The sequence below is a fragment of the Herpailurus yagouaroundi genome, unplaced genomic scaffold (assembly GCF_014898765.1).
Source record: "Herpailurus yagouaroundi ecotype Mexico unplaced genomic scaffold, PumYag 77, whole genome shotgun sequence".
Classification (NCBI taxonomy): domain Eukaryota; kingdom Metazoa; phylum Chordata; class Mammalia; order Carnivora; family Felidae; genus Herpailurus; species Herpailurus yagouaroundi.
This window is the reverse complement of record NW_024412388.1, coordinates 33,724,551-33,746,310: the sequence shown is the minus strand read 5'-3', so window position 1 is coordinate 33,746,310 and position 21,760 is coordinate 33,724,551. Positions and strand designations below refer to the sequence as shown.

General features: G+C 42.2%; 1 long non-coding RNA gene across 3 annotated transcripts in view; it reads right to left on the bottom strand.

The window, feature by feature from the left end:
• Nucleotides 1–2,267: 2,267 nt before the first annotated feature.
• LOC121026972 (uncharacterized) overlaps nucleotides 2,268–21,760 on the bottom strand; it is a 93,305-nt gene continuing 73,812 nt past the window's right edge. Inside the window, exons 3-5 of one of the 3 annotated variants that reach the window (XR_005788516.1) lie at nucleotides 21,209–21,278; nucleotides 5,540–5,624; nucleotides 2,268–2,364 (exon numbers count right to left, since the gene is read on the bottom strand). This is a non-coding gene — a long non-coding RNA (uncharacterized LOC121026972). Of the gene's footprint in view, nucleotides 2,365–5,539; nucleotides 5,625–15,171; nucleotides 15,546–21,200; nucleotides 21,279–21,760 lie in introns of those variants that run through there. The other 2 variants (XR_005788519.1, XR_005788518.1) reach the window with 2 other exon arrangements.

Below are 21,760 nucleotides of genomic sequence, written 5' to 3'. Positions count from 1 at the left end.
TTTCAGTTTTATTTTTGTTTTGAGAGAGACAGAGACAGAGACAGCGCAAGTGGGGGAGGGGCAGAGAGAAGGAGAGAGAAAATCCTAAGCAGCCTTTGCTCTATCAAGCACAGAGCCCAATGCGAGGCTCGAACCCGCGAAACTGGGAGATCCTGACCTGAGCTGAATCAAGAGTTGGACGCTTAACCAACTGAGCCACTCAGGCACCCCTATTTGCTTTCTAAATCAAGACCATAAGGAAGGGAAATTTTTAGATACACAGACTGCCAAGAACTTAAAAAAAAAAAAAAAGTAGATGGAATAAGAGATTCCTCCAAACTTTAGTCAACTGAATACACTAAAGGTTATCAAACTTGCTTACCCTTCCAAGCAGTCAAAAAAACTCTGAAATCGTGCTGTCTACATAGACATTTTTTATTACTGTAACATACACATCCACTCTCACTCGACCAACTTTCCTGACTGCCTCTTACAGAAACTTCAGAAGCCAGAGATAAAGTCAGCTTCTGGAGCTGACTGGGGACAGGGGGCTAGAGACACCCTAAACACAGAGCAGACACTTCATACTACTGGTCATCAGGAGTGAGGCCAAGGACTTGAAGATAGGGCTAGGATATGATATTCTTTGCCTTTGGCCAAGTTTCCCTATAAAGTTCTAAGGGGAAAAGCATTTTGCATGTCATTCAAATAGAAAATTGTTTGCCTATCTCATAGTCCATTGGTATAAGATAAGGACAGTGCAGCAATCAAAAGATACTGAGAAAGAAAAATCTAAATTCATCATACTTTAACTATAGAAGTAGCCTAAGATCCCTGGATCACAGAACTACAAGTTATATAACTACCGTTAAGAGTTACCATCTGACTGTTTATGAGCTGAGTTACACGCCTTGACTTGGAATTATCTTGACTGGCCCTCACCTGTGTGTATCCTGTTTGGCATCTCCTCTTCATGGGAATTCTGGGAAATGCAAGAGCCATGAATCTGTCCCTTGTTCCAACCAAAGATTAGCATTAGGTTTGAGGTTCTGAAGACTGTTAATGGGAAATTCAAAGGGGGTAAGGAATTAAAACAAGATTGTCTGAAAAATCAACCCTCTCTCTTTCTTTCACTTGCTCTCACTTTCTGTTTCTCTCTCTCCCTCCTCCACCATCTCCCCAACCCCACCTCGCTCTTCAGTGCTTCTCAAAGTTTTCCACTGAAATACTTGTAGAATGTACATGTCCACAGACTCCTACAAAGGGTCTGGAGAAAAAGATGAAGGCACCTGCTATAAACAAAGTTCTCATGAAAATCTTTTATTTTATCTTAGAATTTGGTGCAAAGTTTGAAGTCGGCCTTAATAAATCTGTTTTTCTTAAATAAATATTTTCTGCCCAGGAAGATGTGCCATGGCACACTGCTGCCTATCTTTGAAGATTCAGTTGCACAAAATTTGAGAAGTATGTTCCCATATCTATAAAGAACTCTAGCTATGGTTCCTTTAGCACAGTAATTGGTCTATCTTTTGAACAGCGGGTGTTCAATACATGTTTGTCGGGTGAATGGATATCATTTGGAAAGGTGACCTTTAGATCTGGGAGGGGGAAAAAAACAACAACAACAAGCTGTTCTTGACCCAACCTAAGCAAGCCCAAGCATTTCAGCAGTATTACATATAAAAACAAAATGAAACAAAGCAAAAACAAATACACCAAACTGGAATTCATTTAAAACCATGTTTTTGGAACCATCCCAAAGGCTTCCCTACCCAGATACAAAGCAAGCAAAATGTATTTATTAGTACCTCTTAAATATGCTCCAGTCAATGCAGAACCTGGGCCATCGAGATGGGTGGATTCTGAGTCTAGGAATAAGAATCAAAAAGGAAGAAGCCTGAAAGTCACCATTAGCCCTGCTCTGGTCCTACTTCTGTGCCATATATTTATTCTTCTCCCTTTCTGAGTTTGGAGCAAAGAGAAATTAGTGGTTTCCCCAGGCCCATGATCTCATGGGCCAGAGGGTGAGGATGAATTCCTACAGTCCACAGGGAACTTTTTCAAAACACACATATTTGTCTTAAGTCAAACCCTCCAACGTAGAGGTTGGAAAAACTCTCCAGGTTTTCATCTGATGAAACTCTTGGTTAGGAAGTTAGTGCCTACTGGCCATTAGGCTGCAGGCAAACTTTATTCGGGATACACCAAAGGCAGCCCAAGGTAAGAGGCACAGCAATGGAAATTTCAATTCCCACTCGTCCAAAGTCCTCATCCACACCCACCTCATGTATAAAGCATTTTCTAATGAGGACAGAGCAACTGGATTTCACCTTCCCCCTCAAAAATGTTTATCTCTTCATTTCTCCCTTCCGTCAAATCCACCTACTAAACAAGAAAAAAACAAGTAGATCAAGCTAATTTTTTTTAGTGTTATTCATCTTTGAGAGAAAGAGACAAAGTGTGAGCAGGTAAAGGGCAGAGAGAGAGGAAGACACAGAACCCAAAGCAGCCCCCAGGCTCCAAGCTGTCAGCACAGAGCCCAGAGGTCAAACTAATTTTTAAACGCCCAGCTTAAGTGGCATAGTATTTAGTGGACTGTCCAAATACGCATTTTCATGAATAGTAAAGTGTGCCATCTGCCTTAGTTCCTAGCAGATATGGCTTCAAAACAATAGACAAAATGCTACTGAAATATTAAACATTATTATAACAGGAAGATGAATGAAAATTCAAGGATCTTACTCTTTTCCATAGCTGAAGTCCTGCCTTGAGCTTCTCAGAGAGACTGTGAGGTAAGTGTGAAGTAAAACAAACCAAGAGTGGTGAACCTTTGACTTGCCAAGTCTCTTCTTGCCTTGTCTTGCCTCCATAAAATATCCACAAGGAATATAAAGATTGAAGCCCATTCGTCACCTAAGAACTTCACCTCAACTTTCAGAAAATCCAACTCGAGAGTTCAAGCAAAATTTCCCCTCTGCTCTTTCATCAAAAAGTGAAGTGAGTTGTGGCACTATGTAAGAGCAGAGTGAATGATCCTGGTACAGGACAAACTCTGCGAAGGGAAGGGAATTACTTATTCCTCTTTGTATCCACAGAACTAAATTCAGTGGCCTAACTCTTCATGAATGTTTGAAGGATGGATGGATGGATGGATGGATGGATGGATGGATGAGTGTATGGGAGGACAGATGAATGGATGACTGAATAAATGGTATCTGCTGGAATCAGAAATGTGTATGGGATAGGAAATGCCAAAGTACCTGAAGAAGTTCAAAAAGAGATGTGAACCTAACTTCCTCTTGATCCCCGTTTGTTTTACCTGAGCACAGAATAAGATCTGAGTCTTAGCTATGAGCTGGCATGACCCAAATCTTTTCCTAAAATAGCAAAGGAGGACAAGAAAGAGATGGGAAGAGGGACCACATCAAGACAAGGGATCAATTCCTTGACCAAGCTGGTGCACAAGAGTGATACATAATAAAAATCTAAGAGAACCCTTTCAATAGCTGTTCAACAAAAATTCAATGTGATAGGAAAGCACTGTGTTTCAGTTTAATTGGCAGGTTTTTTTTTTCTTGGTGTTACATAAAATAATGTGCACATAAATCTGACAGTTTGCTCTTAGTTGCAGTCCAATTCATTAGGACCACCAAAAAGATTATATAGAGTCACCAGCTTTGCAGCCCATCCCAGATCATCCACACTTACTCTCCAGTGTTGCCTTCTGATGTGTGGACTGAGCCCAAACTCCGGGACACAGAATTCTACCACCTGAGGCCTTGGACCTAGATGACCCCTGGGTAAATCCAGTCACTGACTCAGCACCAGTCAAGCAAAGTCTTTGCAGAAGAGGAGGACTGGTTATTATTTCACTATGATAAGGCTTACATACTCAGGATCAGCCATGTACAAACATTCTGGATAAAGTCTCTTGTGACCTATACATTAACTGATACATTTCAGGTCAGGGTCCTACGAGAATAGATGAAGGCTGACTATTCACAGAGGAGAGATTAAAGAAAGCAAAGTTCGTTGTTTTCATGATAAATACAAAAAGACTAGAAACTTTCCTTTAAAAAATAGGGTTATTTGCTATAAATGAAAGGTGATATCTATGTGAATGCAAAGGCAAAGAATCAACAGTTTTTAAAAGGACTTTAGGTGCACCTGGGTGGCTTAGTAGAGTATGCGGCTCTTGATCTCGGGGTTGTAAATTCAAGCCCTACATTGGGTGTAGAGATGACTTAAAAATAAAGTATTTTTTAAAATTAAAAAAATAATAAAAGAACTTTAGATCAGAGGCTCAGAGACTTAGCTCAAGGTATAGAGAATAAATAGACACCCAGAAAGAACCAAGCTAGGGGCGCCTGGGTGGCTCAGTTGGCTGAGTGTCCAACTTCGGCTCAGGTCATGATCTCACAGCCCGTGAGTTCAAGCCCCACGTCAGCCTCTGTGTTGATAGCTCAGAGACTTGAGCCTGCTTCAGATTCTGTGTCTCCCTCTCTCTCTGCCCCTCCCTGCTCACACTGTCTCTCTCTCTCTCTCTCAAAAAAAAAAAATGAAATATTAGAAAAAAATCTTTAAAGAAAAAGAATCAAATTAATTAAACTAAAAGAAAAGGTAGTGTGAGAAAAAGAGTTTTAAAACACATTTTGAGATTGATTTAATTTCCATCCTGAAATTCTCCCAATTAAATAGAGGCAACGAGCTACTAAAGCAGGCCCTTCAAAGAAGTCACTTAAAGGAAATCTCAGACCTCCAAGTGAGATCTCTGTGCTGGCCTTCCTAGCACCAAAAAAGGGTTTAAATTAGAAGCACATTGGTGTGTCTTTGCACGTGTTATTATACAGTTTAGCTAATGGATGTCTAAGGCAGGAAGGACAGTTAGCAAATTCATCAATCAAGATACTGTTTATAATTCTCTTATAAAAGGAAACCATTTGCCAATTTAAATAAGTGCCTCAGCCAATTTCAAAAAGATCTGTCTAATTTAAATGATATTCTAGCATTAGCCTATTCTTGTTATGAAAAGCAAGAGTGATATAAATCATCTGCCCCCACCCCTGGGCACAAATGATTTTAATAATGTCAGGGCAGTTCAGGAAAAATGATGGGTCTTATTAACAGATGTGTGAAAAATAATTTGCCTATTAGATGACAGTTTTCTCTCTTCCTTTCTAGCAAGGCCTGCAGATGAGAAGCAAATTACAAGTACTTTAGGATACTGAAACTCTTCTGTCAGAGACAGGTTCAGAAGGTCCTCTCTCATATCAGTTTTTAAGGCTCTAAAGGACCAATAAACCCAGTCTCATGGAAGTCTACTTATAAGAAATCTTACAGATTTCTAATTAGAGAAATGATTTTTTTTATTTTTTAAATGTTTATTTGGGGGGGGGGGCAGAGAGGGGTGGGGAGAGGAACCAAAGTGGACTCTGCACTGACAGCAGAGAGCCCTATGTGGGGCTGCAAGCCAGGAACCATGAGATCATGATCTGAGCTGAGGTCAGACGCTCAACCAACTGAATCACCCAGGTGCCCCAAGAGGGAAATGAATTCTTACCAACAGAGTCTATGTTCCAATAATTTGCAGGCATCATATCCCTACAAAGTTGCCCCTAAGCAAGATGTACATACTTCCACTCCTCCTAGAAAAGAGAAACACTCATCATTAAATATCAGTGATTTGTACAATGACTCAAAGACCCAGTTGTCACCTCAGGTAAGCAAAAGAAAATCAAGTAATGACATTTTCAAAAGAATAACCCTATCATCTTACATCTATACAGAGTTTATAGCTTTAGAAAATACAGTCACATCTCCCCACCTCCTTACCAAAAATATTCTTGGCACCGCCCCCACAGGCAGCTCTGCAATGCCCCCTCTGCACTCTGGGACACGGGACCCCAGAATTCAGCCACCTGCCGGCCTCACTCACTTGGCCTCCCTCCCCCAGAAGCTGCTCGGTAAACTGGGAGGTGTAGTCCTTACCACAGTTCCCGAGGAGAAGCCAGGGTGCTGAGACGTAGACCCAGGAGCATCACCGCCCCCACCCCACCCCTCAAACTTCATGTGGGTTCCGCCTTCAAGGCCCAGAGGTGCACCAGAGCCTGACCGTTGGAGCACTGCCTCCCCAAGGTCCCGGCAGCCAACGTGAAGCAGCTACTGGACCTAACGTCTTGCCCAGTCCTGCTCAATGACATTCCAGTAACTTTATTATAATCACCATGTGTTTCTTCCATTGCATTTTATGGACCACTAAGAGCCTTCACATGCTCCTTTCTCAGCTAGAGTTCCGTGGAAGTTTTAAGCCCTGCAGAAAATGATTTCAAGGGACTCTTTTTGCAATTCCCTCAAGGATGACACATAGCCAAGATCAGCCTAGATGCCTAGTAAAGACATTAATTCATTGCATACAGTAGGACACCTTATAGCATCAGGGCACAAATCTCTAGTGGAGATTTTCCCAGTGGTACTGTAAGGCTCTTGTCATCCCCATTTTGCCCACGGGCAGCTGAAGGACGGAAAAGCAAACTGGTGCTGGGATGATTAGCATCAAAGCTAAAGCCAAAGGAGAACACACATCTGTTTCATTCTTTTCATTCTTAGACCCCTCTCAGACTCCCTTATCTACCACAGAAGTCGGGTCTGAATGGAGACCAAATTCCTTTTTGTCCTACTGCTAGTATTACTAATCTCTCACTTGTTAGAGCATTTTCACATGCAAGGAGCTTTTACTGACATGACCATTAGCTTTTATTGGCTGAGGAAATAAGCCTAGATGGGGTTGCTAACTTGCCCAAAGTCACTCAGCTAGCCAATGATAAAACCCAGAAGAGAAGCCACTCCTGAGTCCATCCAAGCACGGGACACTTTCCAGGGCATTAGTTACCTCTCTGAACTGGAGTGTTGTCCTGCCTAAACTCCCAGGTACTAGAGAGAGGCTACATCCGGTTGTACTAGGATCTCCAATTTAGAGAGTGGCAGAATCAGAAGAGAAAGTATCAATAATAAAGTAGAGGTTTAATAATTTAAAAGTGCAATCCTCCCAGGAGCTCGTTTCTAATAAAGTAATACAGTAAACATCTGTTCCTTAAATGAACAGCAAATTTTTGATGGTGATTCAGGACTGGAAAGTAGCGATTGAACCTCTACCAACGGATCATTCTGGGAAGACAGTCAAAGAAGAGAATCTGAAAGCCTGTGTTTGCATGTTTACTGGAAAGCCAGTTTGGCTTTAGAAATAAATGGCAACACAGCAAGGATGTCCTCAATGGATTCATTTATTAAAGGAAAGAGCCAAAGAACCAAAGTCTAACATTTATTGATCGCCTACTATGTGCTACTACTATCTTTATTCAAAGATAAACAAGAAATAGTTCCTGCCTTCCAAGGGCTCACAGTCCAGCAGGATTAATGGACAAATAATTCATCAGTCATACCCCAGAGTGTGCTAGATTCGACCTTATGAAATTGCCAATCTTTGACTGGTTTTACATACAAAATAGCAATTCTATATGGATCAAATTAATAGATGCCAACCATGATATGCCCCACATTCTATGTATTAATAAGTCTTTTTCCATTCCATACGGTAAGTTTTGTGTCTCTGATGTTTAGATTTTTTTCATTGCTAATTCATGGAATTTCAATGCTTAAGCCATCAAATTATAGGTCCTTCTAACTACTGGCGAAAGAACTCTTAGCTAGGTAAGAAGAGAAAATGTTCCTTTCTTCTTCACAGCTGTGGATAAGCAGAAACTATTCTGGGGGCGCCTGGGTGGCTCAGTCGGTTGAGCATCCAACTTTGGCTCAGGTCATGATCTTGCAGTTCCTGAGTTTGAGCCCTATATCCGGCTCTCTGCTGACAACTCAGAGCCTGGAGCCTGCTTCGGATTCTGTCTTTCTCTCTGCTCCTCCCCGGCTCATGCTCTGTTTCTGTCTCTGTTTCTGTTTCTGTCTCTGTCTCTGTCTCTCAAAAATAAATAAACATTTAAAAAAGGAAAGAAACTATTTATTGTGCACCACACAATTGTTCTCGCAAATGTTATTTCTAACAAGATAGCCCTTTGGGGCGCCTGGGTGGCGCAGTCGGTTAAGCATCCGACTTCAGCCAGGTCACGATCTCGCGGTCCGTGAGTTCGAGCCCCGCGTCGGGCTCTGGGCTGATGGCTCAGAGCCTGGACCCTGTTTCTGATTCTGTGTCTCCCTCTCTCTCTGCCCCTCCCCCGTTCATGCTCTGTCTCTCTCTGTCCCAAAAAAAAATAAATAAACGTTAAAAAAAAAAATTAACAAGATAGCCCTTTAAAACATCGGAGCTTCTGAGATTGCTGGTATGTCCTATGACAATAATCTAATCCATAATCTCTAAAAGACTTTTAATGATTGGAAATCTTCCTTAATAATTGTTGACATCCTATTTTCTGGAAGATATAAATATTTGTGACTTTCTCTGGTTAATCCAGATGAGGATCTTTGGCATTTTTCTCTTCTCATACATGCATAGAGGTAGAAAGTTAAAATGACACTACAGGATTTCTGATTTAAACAAAGTTTGAGTATCTTTGTCTCATTTAAATTTAACTCTTACAATAATTCCCAAGATAGGAGTGAGCATATAGTGCCTCAGGAGTACAGAAGAACACCCACCTTGAGCTGGATTTGGAGATAGTATATTTTTTCAAGAATCAAGAATGCTTACATAGTCACATTTTCTGAGACTATCCTGATTTTTCTGTCCTGAATTACAATCAAACCCAAAGAGTCCCGGACTGATCGACCATCCTACAAAACATCACTTTAATAATAAACATCATGTTAATAGTACCTAATGAACGGGGACCCCTGGGTGACTCAGTCGGTTAAGCTCCAGACTTTGGCTTCTGGGTCTGGCTCTGGCCTGATAGTGCACAGCCTGTTTCTGTCTCCCTCTCTCTCTGTCCCTCCCCTGCTCACACTCACATGCACTCTCTCCCTCAAAATAAATAAACTTAAGAAAAATAGTACCTAATCAGGGAAAACTGACAAGAACTCTGAATGCCTTGGTAAGACACATACATTTCAACATTTATTTATTTTTGAGACAGAGAGAGACAGAGCATGAACGGGGGAGGGTCAGAGAGAGAGGGAGACACAGAATCGGAAACAGGCTCCAGGCTCTGAGCCATCAGCACAGAGCCCGACACGGGGCTCGAACTCACAGACCACGAGATCATGACCTGAGCCAAAGTCGGACACTTAACCGACTGAGCCACCCAGGCGCCCCAAGACACATGCATTTCAAAGAAGAGGAGATAAACCCTACATAGTTCAATACCTTTTAATGAAATCTTTGAGGAAGTTAGAAATGGAAGGGACTTTTCTTAATTTGATAAGATCTATAAATTAAAAAACCTATAGCAGGGGTCCCTGGGTGGCTCAGTTGATTAAGCGTCCAACTCTTGGTTTCGGCTCAGGTCATGATCTCACGGTTCATAAGCTGGAGCCCCCAGTTGGGCACTGTGCTGACAGCATGAAGACTGCTTAGGATTCTCTCTCTCCCTCTGTCTCTGCCCTCCCCCACTCATGCTCACATCCTGCTCTCGCTCTCTCTCAAAATAAATAAATAAGCTTTAAAAAAAAAAACCTATAGCAAATATTGTACTTAGCGTGGGATTTTAGATGCATTCCCAGTGATATCAAGAATAAGGAAAGGATGTCTGCTATGCTAATTACCATTTAACACAGTACTAGAGATCCCAGTCAATATAATGAGAAAAATAAGTATAGAAATGTGAAGAGAATAGGTATACTGTGACTGTCCAGAAGTGATATGAACAAACACAGAAAAGTCAAAATAATCAAAAGACTAAAACCAATGCAAGTATTCAGCAAAGTTTCCAGACACACGGTTGACTGACCAAAATACATCTGGGGTATTTCTTCCAAAAGTGCCAAAGATTAATCTAATCATGGGGGAAACATCAGACAAAGCAAAATTAAGGGGCATTGTTGAAAATAACTGGCCTGTTGTGGTAGGCAAAAGATGTCCAATCCTAATCCCCAGAACCTGTGACTATGTTAGGTCACCTGTCAAAGGGAATTAAGGTTTCTCTAATCAGCTGACTTTGAGATAGGGAGATTATCCTGGATTATCCAGGTGGGCCTAATGTATTCACAAGGATTTTTATAAGTGGAAGAAGGCAGGAAGCAAGAACCAGATAGATGGCTCTAACAGTTTAAGAAAGTCTCAGTCAACATTGTTGGCTCTGAAAATGGAGCAATGAAGCCTTGGGTCAATGAGGTAACTTCTAGAAGCTAGAAAAGGCAAGGAAATGGATTATCCTCTAGAGCCTCCAAACAGAATATAGTCCTGCTAACACATTCATTTTAGTCCATGACCCACTTTGGACGCCCCACCTCCAACTATAGGATAATAAATTTGTGTTGTTCTAAGCCACCAAGTTTGTGATAATTTGTCACAGCATCGGGAGGAAACTAATGCATCCATACCTTCAAAAATTTCAATGTCATGAAGAAAAAAAGACTGATGAACTCAGTCTAAAGAGACAACTGGAATCAATGCCTGGTCAAAGATTTCCTTTTGCTATAAAGGACTCTATTGGGACAATTGGCAAAATCTGAATAAAGTCTATAAATTAGAAAATAGGATTGTGTCAGTGTTAATTTCCTGGTTTTGATCATTATAATGAGTTATTAAAAGAATGCTCTTGTCCAGGGGATATATACATGGAAATATTTAGGAGTAAAGTGTCATCTTACTCTTGAAAATTCAGAAAATTTATACATACACATAGAGAAATCCCAAAGTGTAAACAATTGATTCTTGGTATTATTGATACAACTCTGTCCCAGCTTTTCTGAAATTGCAAGTCCAAAATTATATCAAAACTAAAAGTTAGGAGAAAATTTTTTAGTTCCAGTTGTAGGAAACAAAACAAAACAAAACACACCATTCACTTTTGCAGACGCCTTGATTTTAGGTATATTTCTAATGCTTAAAGAAACACCCTCTTTTGGTAGAATTTCAAAGTTTGATTACATACATAAACTTTTTATACTAAATATTGACACTGATAATCTAAGACCAGTTAACTTGTCAGGGTCAAATTGTTCAAACGTTTCCAGATATTGGTGTTGAACTTCATTTTTTTCTCTCTCCCTCTTACAAACTTTTTTGTTTCTGTAGAATAAGTAGCAATGTCCCCACTTTCATTTCTGATTTTAATACTTTGAGTTTCTTTTTTTTCTTAGTCCATCCAGCAAAAAGTTTGCCAACTTTGTTGATCTTTTCAGAGAACCAACTTTTGGTTTCATTCTTTTTCTCTGTCGTTTTTCTGTTCTCTATTTTGTTTATCTCTACTCTAATCTTTATTATCTTCTTCCTTGTGCTAGCTATATGGGTTTAGTTTGTTATTCTCTTTCTAGTTCCTTAAGTTGTAAATTTTTAAGGTTGTTGATTGAGACTTTTCTTGTTTTTAAATGTAGGCATTTATAGCTATAAAATTCCCCCTTTGCCCTGCTTTAGCTGCATCCCTTAACTTTTGTTATATTGTGTTTTCATTCATGTGTAAGTATTTTATAATTTCCCTATGATTTCTTTTGGCTCTGTTGGTTCTTTAAGCGTGTGTTGTTTAATTTCCACAAAGTTGTGAATTTCGAAGTTTTACTTCCGTTATTTTTTTTTTAAGTAGGCTCAACATGAGGCTGAACTCATGACTCTGAGATGAAGACCCGAGCTGAGATCAAGAATCAATGTTCTTCATCTTATCATGGTCAGAGAAGACACTTTCTATGATATCTATCTTTTAAAATCCATCGAGACTCAATTTGTGGCCCAAAAATATGGTCTGTCCTGGAAAATACACCAAGTGCACTTGAGAAGAATGTGTATACTCTTGTTGGGTAGAGTGTTGTATATATGCCTGTTAGATCCAGTTAGGTTATTATGAAGTCCTCTATTGCTTTATCTTCTGTCTGGTTGTTCTATATTTGACTTTTATACTAAGACATTTGAACTTTTTTTTTTAAGTTTATTTATCTATTTTTTAAAGTAATCTCTACACCCAATGTGGGGCTCAAACTGATGACCCTGGCATCAAAAGTCACACACTCTTCCGACTGAGCCAGCCAGGCTCCCTCAAAGACATTTGCTTTTATTGTAGGTCTTGCCATCCCACATTCATTCTCGTATCTGATTACATACATTTTATTCCCATTCTGATCTAATAGTAAGCAGAATCACAAAGTAGTAAGATGATTTCTAAGAATACAGTCTATTGTGGGTTTTGTCTAATCATGTGTCTTCTGTTTCAAGAATCCTTCACAAGTAATATTTGAGATTCCCAGGCATGTTATATCATCCATTCAAGTTTAATTATGTATGTTGTCAGATTTGTTGCTCACCCCCATTTCCTGTACTAGACAGCTTCTTTAATCTTGAGAATCTCTATTTTAATTCAATTTTCAATTTGATAAAATATTTTTCTTAGGTGGAGTCCATGTGTGGTAGTTTCTCTGAATCTTCATATGTTTTTCTTTTGTGCTGTCAATTGAGTTATGCCCTTGCTGGATTTAGGATTATTGGATCACACAATCTGTTGTGCTCAGTAGTCTGTAGACATTGACCAACTCTCTTTTATCCCTCATTGTTGTCAATGAAATAGCCAACATTAGCCAGATTCTTTTTTCCCCTCTGTAGGTAACCTGTTCTAAGATTTTCTCTTTATCCTCGAAGTTTAGAAACTTCCATGGAAGTGACTTTTTGCCTTTTTAAAAAATGGTACCTTGGATTATTTGAGCTCTTTCAATCTGAAGGCTCACCTTTCTTTTGCTCCAGGAAGTTTTCATCTATAATCCCTCTTTTTTTTTTTTCTTTTAATTATATACACTCATGTGTGTTTGTCACATGTAGGCCAAGGAACTGGAATTAGCGTGGGCTTTTCAATGGTAAATTTAGCCCACACTTAACTGGACAAAGCTGCATTTTTCTATTCGTGCTTTAATTATTACTTCTCCATCTATTTTCCCTTTTTTACCCTCTGTAATTCCTATTATTAGCATGCTCAGCCTCCTAGATCTATCATTAAAGTCAACTACTTTTTTCCACTCAAGATTTCTGTTTCTTTTGTATTTTTATACTGGATTATAAGATTTTTTTTTTATTTTTTTTTTAACGTTTATTTATTTTTGGGACAGAGAGAGACAGAGCATGAACAGGGGAGGGGCAGAGAGAGAGAGGGAGACACAGAATCGGAAACAGGCTCCAGGCTCTGAGCCATCAGCCCAGAGCCCGACGTGGGGCTCGAACTCACGGACCGCGAGATCGTGACCTGGCTGAAGTCGGACGCTTAACCGACTGCGCCACCCAGGCGCCCCAAGATTTTTTTTTAAAACAATCAGAATGGTAATTCAGTTCTCAGTTCCAACCATACTTTTTAACCAACCTACCAAGTCTCTAAATTCAGAAATCCTGTCCTACAGTTTTGGAAAGCCTTTTTCAGGTTCAGTTGCATCATCTTAGGAGTTCTGGCTGGTCTTTTGTTACGGTTCTCTCTTTCACTGCACCTTAGCCTCGAGAGCACCCACCTGTTGTAACTGTTCAGCTTTGTCCCTCTCCTCTTAGCTACCATCCTCTTAAATAGACTGCAATTTGGGTGTGAGTGGGGGACTCCTATGCAGTGGCAATCCAGCAGAAGGTGAAAATCACACAAGTTTTTGTTCTGGAGGGCCAGTGGCAAATGGGTGGTAAATAATGACCACTCCTTTGCTTTTTGGGCTTTCAGGTGTAAGTTGAAGCTGGTGTTTATCTTTCAGCTAAACTTACAGGTTATCACCCACCCTCCAAGACTGCCAGCAAAATCAGCCCCTCCGATGACAGCACACGGCAAAGGGGCTGATGCGTTCTTCTCTTTGAAGGAGTTGTCAGCATTGGTAGCTGGAGTCAAGAAACCTTGGGCCTCCACACCAGGATTTCAAGAAGGAGATGCCTTTTCCTCTGCCGCCCATCACTATTTCTTTCCCATTTCCACAAAGAACTCCTATACCTTATTGCCACTCCCCAGAGGACTCAAAACTCTGTGGCCTTAAACACACACCCCACTGTCCACTCTGTGCTCACTTTGGTTGTTGTGAAGCTTCAGAGTGGGAACTCGAACATAGAGAACTTTGGGAACATACAGTTGAGTGGTAATCTTCCAAACCCTTCCACTTGTGAGGGTGGGAGAAGGGCAGCAGACATTAAAACATATAAGTCCACAAAAAAAATAAAATAAAATAATCTGGTTTTAAGACCCACATTGCATACCATATGTCAAAATCATAAATTCAAATCAAACGAAAATAATAAAATAACCATTCACCAAAAGAATACAGGTAGATAGATAGTTCTCTAACTTCTGGAACGTGATAGACTTTCCAAGCATAAAAGAATAGAACAAATAAAAAGCTTGATCGATTTCCCTTGTTGAAAATGTAACACTGTCAGCAAAAAGTTCAAAAAACTAACTAGATACTATTAGCACATCCATAATTCCCATAAATCTATAAAAATAATTCTAAATTGCACTTTTTAGATGAGTGTTCCTTAATTCACCAGACAGGTAATACAAATGGCCATTGAAACATGGAAACATGTTCAACTTCACTAGTAAAGAAGTGTAGACTTAAGCAACAATAAGAGTCATTAAACTGGCTCTTTTTTTCTTCAGGATAATAGCAATGTTAGCAAAGATGGAGTGAGAAGGAGGCTCTCCTGCTGTTGGCAGGAGCGGATATTGATACATGTTTGGAAAGCAATTTGGCTTTATGTATAAGGAACCTTCAAAGTACGCACACCCTTTGTAACCTATGTTGCTTTCGCTTGCCTAGCAACCTTTGCCCCTTCATCTGGCAGCAACATCTTCATTTCCTTTGAGTAAATATAGACTCAGTGGGCTTTCAATCAAAGCGCCCTGTGCTTCCTTGCCCAAGAAGAGGGCACATAACCCAAGCCAGGCTGATCAGATTCTCTTTGCTGGGATTTTGAATCTTGAGATTACTCCTACCCCTACTGCTATTAATATCTATTGAATCCCCACTCTGTTCTTGGCACCATTCTGAGCATTTTACATCCTCACAAACAGCTCTATGAGTGAGACACAATTTTTATCCCCATTTTGCAGATGGGAATAATAATACTAACGCCAAGATCAAGAATCATTGGGGATATCATAAAGATACCGTATTTGTTATCTACTGCTGAAAAACAAATTCCACCAAAACTTTGGCTTAAAATGACAAACACTATCTCGGTTGCTGTGGGTCCCACATTCTGGAGCTTCTTACTGGTGGCTCTGACTCACAGCCTCTCCGGGTTGTAGTCAAGACATCAAGGAAAGCTGCAGTTATCTGAAAGCTTGACTGGGACCAGAGGATGGCTTCCAGTGGTGCCTTCACATGGTTCTTCTTTGGCAGAAGAACTCAGTTCCTCACCACTTAGGTCTCTCCTTAGGGCTGCCTGACTGTCTTCGTGTCATGCCAGTAGCAGGCTTCCCCCAGATCAAGTGATGGAACAGACAGCAAGAGAAAGCCTAAAAGAGGCCAGAGAGTTGGAAGTGTCAGGAGATGAGGCATGGCAAGAGGGGACAAGTCCCACCATCGAGTAAGTGGCTAGGGCCTAGGAAGGGCACATGAGCAAATCTAGGAAGGCACATACATTGGGCTTATGTGCACATCTTGCATCACTCATGTCTATTCACACCCTCTTATGAGATTTGCAACACATGCGACAACAAGAAGTCCTCTTACCTAAGAGAAGAAGAGCAAGCTCAATGCTTCAGGATAATGGCCAGTTGCAATATCCTACAATGACTTAAATAGGCTTAACAACCCAAGATCCAGTCCACACGACTGAAGCTGTGGCTGATCCTGTGGCTGATCCTCAGGCTATAATTGATGTTCGTCACCATTCTCCTCCACACTCCATGCTGGATTTCCTTCACTTTCAACTAGCACTTCGGTTGGTCTCAGTTCCTTGCCTAGAGGGGTGAACCAGAGCTTCATCCCCAGTGGGTCTTAGCCCTTAGTTGCTGTGTCTTTTTTAGGCCATGGTTGTTGCAATTGCCCATTCATGGTTATCACTGGGCACTGAAGCACCAAAAGATACCCCCATGAATCTCCTGGCATCCAGATAGATTGCTCCCTCCCCTATTGTGTACTAACAGCCCTAAGTCCTAATGTAAATCAGGGCAATTACCACTGCCTATTTGGGATCTCTTTTCTTCACCATTGGTCCACCAGCATGAGGAAACTAAAACCGCTAAGTAGGAGTCACAGCGTCAAAGACAACAAAAAATTTACTGTGTCCTCTAGAGAAAGTGTTTTCCCACCATAACCAGAAACCAGGATGCCTGGTAGAGCCTCCATCTGCAGGAATGAGGAAGCACAAATTTCTTAAGCAGGCCGCCAGGATTGACAATGAGAGAGCTAATCCTAATTCTATCCCTTTGTTCGTGGACCTGGATATTCTCCTGATTTAGGGACACAGCCATTGATTCAGCACATATACAACACACACACACACACACACACACACACACAAATACCCGTAAGATACTGCCCCCAAGCTGGGGCTTTAGCGAAGCTTGCACTTAGTGGTTTCACTGTTACATCAGGCAGGCTACTTTGCGATATGAGGATATCTACTCCTTGCATATGAGTGAAGCATGAGTAACTCATGTAGCGATCAGTTCATTGTCTAATGTTCTTTGCCATGAAACAGGTCCCTTGACTTGAGACAATATATGAGATATGCCATGACAATGGACAGGCATTCTGTAAGATTTCAGGTAATGGTGCTGTTGAAGGTGATGCGTCAGAGAATGAAAATCTATCAAATTATCAATTCTAGCAAGAAGAAATTGTGGCCTCATCCAAGGTATAAGGCATCCAACGTGTGCCAGCTACTTGCTGGAAGGTTTCTCCGAAGAACGGTACCATATCATGGGCTGTGCATCATTCTTTGATGTTAGAAGTTCAAGCATTAAGTCATTCTTAGTGACAGGGAGTGAATGTAGTTGATCCCATGCAGAATTTTCATCCATGCCACCATGGCCATTATCTTTGGACTCACTGAGCAAGTTCTAGGATGGCCAAGGAGAGAGACCAAGGTGGCATGTGTGCTTTTTTTAAGTGTCCTAAGTGACTGCTCTCTTCTAGACATTAACGTAAGTCACAGATCTGCATGCTTTGTGCCCACTCCCATAAGCCCATTAACATAACTCTTCCCCCAAGACTCTCAGTCTTTGTTCCTTCTTGGCCATTGACCAATTGGCAGAGCCGTTCATCATGGAATGGGAAATTAATATGTATAGGTATCTCGGACCATTTCTCCCTTGATAGGGAATCCATGACCAAGTGGACTGACTCATTGGGAACCTTTTCTTTCACTCATGTCTTTCAGGACCATCACTAACAGGGTCTATCCTCAGGAACAGTCCTCTCTAGCAGCAGCAAACCACACTCAACTATCTGTGAACCAAGCTCAGATCTATTCATCCTCCATCAGTTGGTCATAGGGACTACTTGGCGAAGCCATAGAGTGAATTGCATGAGGAAATGACGTGGGAGTTTGACACACTTGTTCTTATAATTTATTCATGACTTTTGAATGACTACTTTCGTCATACAGGGCATTGCTGCTGTGTCCACCCACCCTCATGCCTCAGTGAATCCATAGTGATCCAATAATACCAGCTCATGACAGGCAGCTATGATCACAAAGTCTCTTAGTGTCACATGGTTGGGCATCTGGTCTCTACCAAGGCTCAGAAGCAAACCAGGAGATATTTTTCTTTTCTTTTTTTTAAACTTTTATTATTTTTATTTTTTTTTTAATGTTTGTTTATTTTTGAGAGAGAGAGAGACAGAGTGCAAGCAGCGGAGGGGCAGAGAGAGAGAGAGAGAAAGAGACAGAATCCGAAGCAGGCTCCAGGCTCTGAGCTGTCACCACAGAACCCAACACAGGGCTTGACCCCACGAACCGTGGGATCATGATCTGAGCTAAAGTTGGACACTTAACCCACTGAGCCACCCAGGTGCCCCGGACATATTTTTTCAAATAAAGAGGATTTCTCTGGCCCTGCTTTAAAACTTAGCAGTCTGAGGGAACCTGGGTGGCTCAGTGGGTTAAGCGTCTGACTCTTGGTTTCAGCTCAGGTCATGATCTCACGGTTTCTTGAGTTCGAGCCCTACATCAGGCTCTGAACTGACAGTGCAGAGCTTGCTTGGGATTCTCTCTCTCTCCCCCCCTCTCTCTGTGCCTCCCCCACTCATGTTTTCTCTCTCAAAACGAATGAATAAATAAACTTAAAAAAAAATAAAACCTAGAAGTCGGCCCAAGACTGTCTATTGGAGCTTACCAAAGACTCCAATGTCCTCATTCTCCATAGACACTTTGGGCACCATCATATCTGCTAGTCAAATCGCTGGAGTGGCAGGGCAGCTGGCAGATCAACTGCAGAGCCCTCTTTTCTCAAGGTCCTAGTCAAAACTGGAATTTTCGGAGTCACCTGATAAAAGGGTCAAAGCAGTATTTCCAAGTGTGGCCAGTGCTACCACCAAAATACAACCAAGTGTTGTGCCTCTTCCTTCAAAGTTTCTACCCAGTGCTGTCTGCGGCCCAGGTTTGCGCCCGGTGAACTGTCAGGTGAGATGTGCCCTAACTCTCCCTGAACCCCCAAACTCTGAAAGGATGAGTTGGGGTTATTGGGAGCTCCTCCTACCCCACTTCTCTTCTGGGACGGGCAGATTGCTAGTTCTCGTCTGTCCAGACATGTCACATTTAGAACACCAGAGGGCGACCACTCCCCACAGATGGCGGTGCCTTGGCCAACAGCAGTTAAACCAAACGGTGGCTAGTCTTTCTCCTTCTCCTCAGTCAGGCCTGCACGCCCCATGTCAGAACAGTGCAGTACAGATCCATGGATCCAGATACAAAGATCCATGGTAACAGGGAGACCTGGGCTTAAATCTCAACTCTACCAGTTACTTCCTATGACCTTGAACAAGTAACCTCATCTCTCCAAGTCCTGGTTCCTCGGCTAAAAAAAACGGTACAAAAATAGTACCTGCTTCATAGGGTTGCTGGAATGGTAAGTGAAATAATGTGGTAAACAGCACAACATTGCCCAAATATTAGTTATTCTTAGGCATTTTAATAGTTAATCTAATTTGATTCTCACCAGACTCCTTACAGCCAGAGTAGGTAAACATGATTCCCACTTTTCAGATGAAGAAACTGAGGCTCAGTTGATTTAATGACCTGCAGAAGTACGACGGTAACAGCAGTTTCATTTTCTATGTCTCTCCCTCAACCACTTTTCAAGTGGTGGCAGCTGGCCTCAAGAGACTTGTCTGAGATTCCGGGATTCTGAGGCCCAGAGAGGACAAATAGTTTACCCAGTGAACCAATGACTAATCCAGGACCCCATGAGCCATCCCACTGCACTCCCAACCCCCAACATTCCAGCCATGGCCCCCAGACACCCTGTAAAGACACTGCCTCGTTAATCTGCTCTAGATTGCTTGCTATAGGATCCTGTCCGTGAGTCTGGTCTCCCTCAGTAGACTGTGAACAAAGAAAAAAAATTCTCAAGGAATATATATTACTATGGAAAAGCATATTGCTAGATGAGACAAGGGAGCTACAGAACTGCAGGTACATGATCCTAGTATGTATTTATGTATATCAGCAGAGAAAAAAGTGGAAGGTTATAACACACAATGGGAAAAATGCTTGTCTCTGAGTGGTGGAATTATAGGTGTTTTTTACATTTTTCCCTTGCACTTGTGTGTGTGTGTGTGTGTGTGTGTGTGTGTGTTTCTGGATGTATCCAACAAGCATGTTTTACTTCTATGATCAGAAAACAATGCGTGTGTGGGTGTGTGTGTGTGTGTGTGTGTGTGTGTGTGTGTGTGTTACGCTGTTTCAAGTGTCTATTTTATTTTATTTTTAATTTTCAACGTTTATTTATTTTTGGGACAGAGAGAGACAGAGCATGAACGGGGGAGGGGCAAAGAGAGAGGGAGACACAGAATTGGAAATAGGCTCCAGGCTCTGAGCCATCAGCCCAGAGCCCGACGCGGGGCTCGAACCCACGGACCACGAGATCGTGACCTGGCTGAAGTCGGACGCTTAACCGACTGCGCCACCCAGGCGCCCCACAAGTGTCTATTTTAAAAACTACCACATAAAGAGTCAGAGATCTCAGGCTGTCCTCCACATTAATTTCTTGTTACTTTGTACAAGCTCTGGAACGCTCCTAAGACTCAGTTCCTCCACCTGAAAAGTAAGGAGGTAACTCCTGTCTCCCCTTCACCCTGAGTCTTAGAACCTTCCGGCCTGAGGCCATCTGTTGTTCCCCCTTCACCTCAGCCAAGCTTCCAGGCATATGGGACCCCCACCTCTGTCTCCACTCCCCCAGTTCCGCTCACTAATCCCCCACCTCCTCATAGCTTGGGTTTTGCCCCCTGTTCTCCAGCTTGGACTCTACAAAAGTCACTGGTGGCCTCCTCATGGCCAAAAGCCACGGCTCTGCACTTTCTCTCTAGCTCTGTCTCTTCTTTCCAAATCCCTCCCAGTTTTCCCAGCAAGGGGCTCTCATGGTTGTGCCTTCCTCCTTGAAGCACACTCTTCCCTCGCCCCCTCTGACCGTGACTGACTGGGGTTTCCTCAGTCTTCTGGCTGCTGCTTCTCTAAGGTTCTGCTTCTCAGAAGGGGCTCCTGGCTCCCAAGGCCCTTCCCTCTATCTCTAGCCTGCCTTGTTGACCTTGCCCACACCATGGGCCTATCAAATGGCTCTCACTCCCATCACCAGCCCAGACCTGGCTCCTGAGCTCTGAGCCTGATAACAAGTCCTGTAGAGGCCCACCCCACACTCAACCCCAGTCCCCGTCTGTTGTCTGCCCATGGGTGCTCAGCCCAGACTGCCATCCCCTCTCCCACCACCACCCAGGTCCTTGTCAGTCACCTCACAAGTACTTCTGGAATCCATCCCTCCTCTCCAAACCCTGACACGGACCCTAGCACATCTTCCATGACTGGTGAAGCCGTTCTCAAAGTCTGCCTCCCACTCACACCCCACAGCCACTCAGTGGGAGAGTTCTGCCCACCTTCCGGCAACACCCCAGACCTTTTGAGCACTCCGCCCCCTTCCCTTATCCACTCAGGGGATATCATCACACACCTTCATACCTCTCATCCGCATGGCATCCATGGGCTCCCCACTGGTCTCCTTGCTTTCACTCGCTCCCTGCAGCCTAGACTGAAATATAGATTACATCATCAGCATCATCAGAACCATGATTGAGCCTTACTATGTGTCAGGCATTGAGGGCTTTACCTATATTATCACTTATTCATGAATTCCTCACAACAACCATATGAGGGAAGTACTATTATTATCTCCATGTCCATTATTATCTCCTCAGAAAAGTGAGGTATAGAGAGTTTAAGCAACCCTTTTTGGTTATATAATTATAGTTGCTAACGTCTTGAAACTAGGATTAGAATACAGATGATATGACCTGACCACAGAGCATCAGCCCTTAACCATTCTGCTACGCTGCCAATTTGCCTTTTTTTTTTTAAGTAGGCTTCATGCCCAGCACAGGCTTGAACTCATGACCCTGAGATCGAGACCTGAGCTGAAATCAAGAATCAGACGCTCGACCAATTGAACCACCCAGGTGCCCCCTCAACCTGTCTTTTTGCCAGAGACACTTCTAGGATGAAGTCCACGCCCTT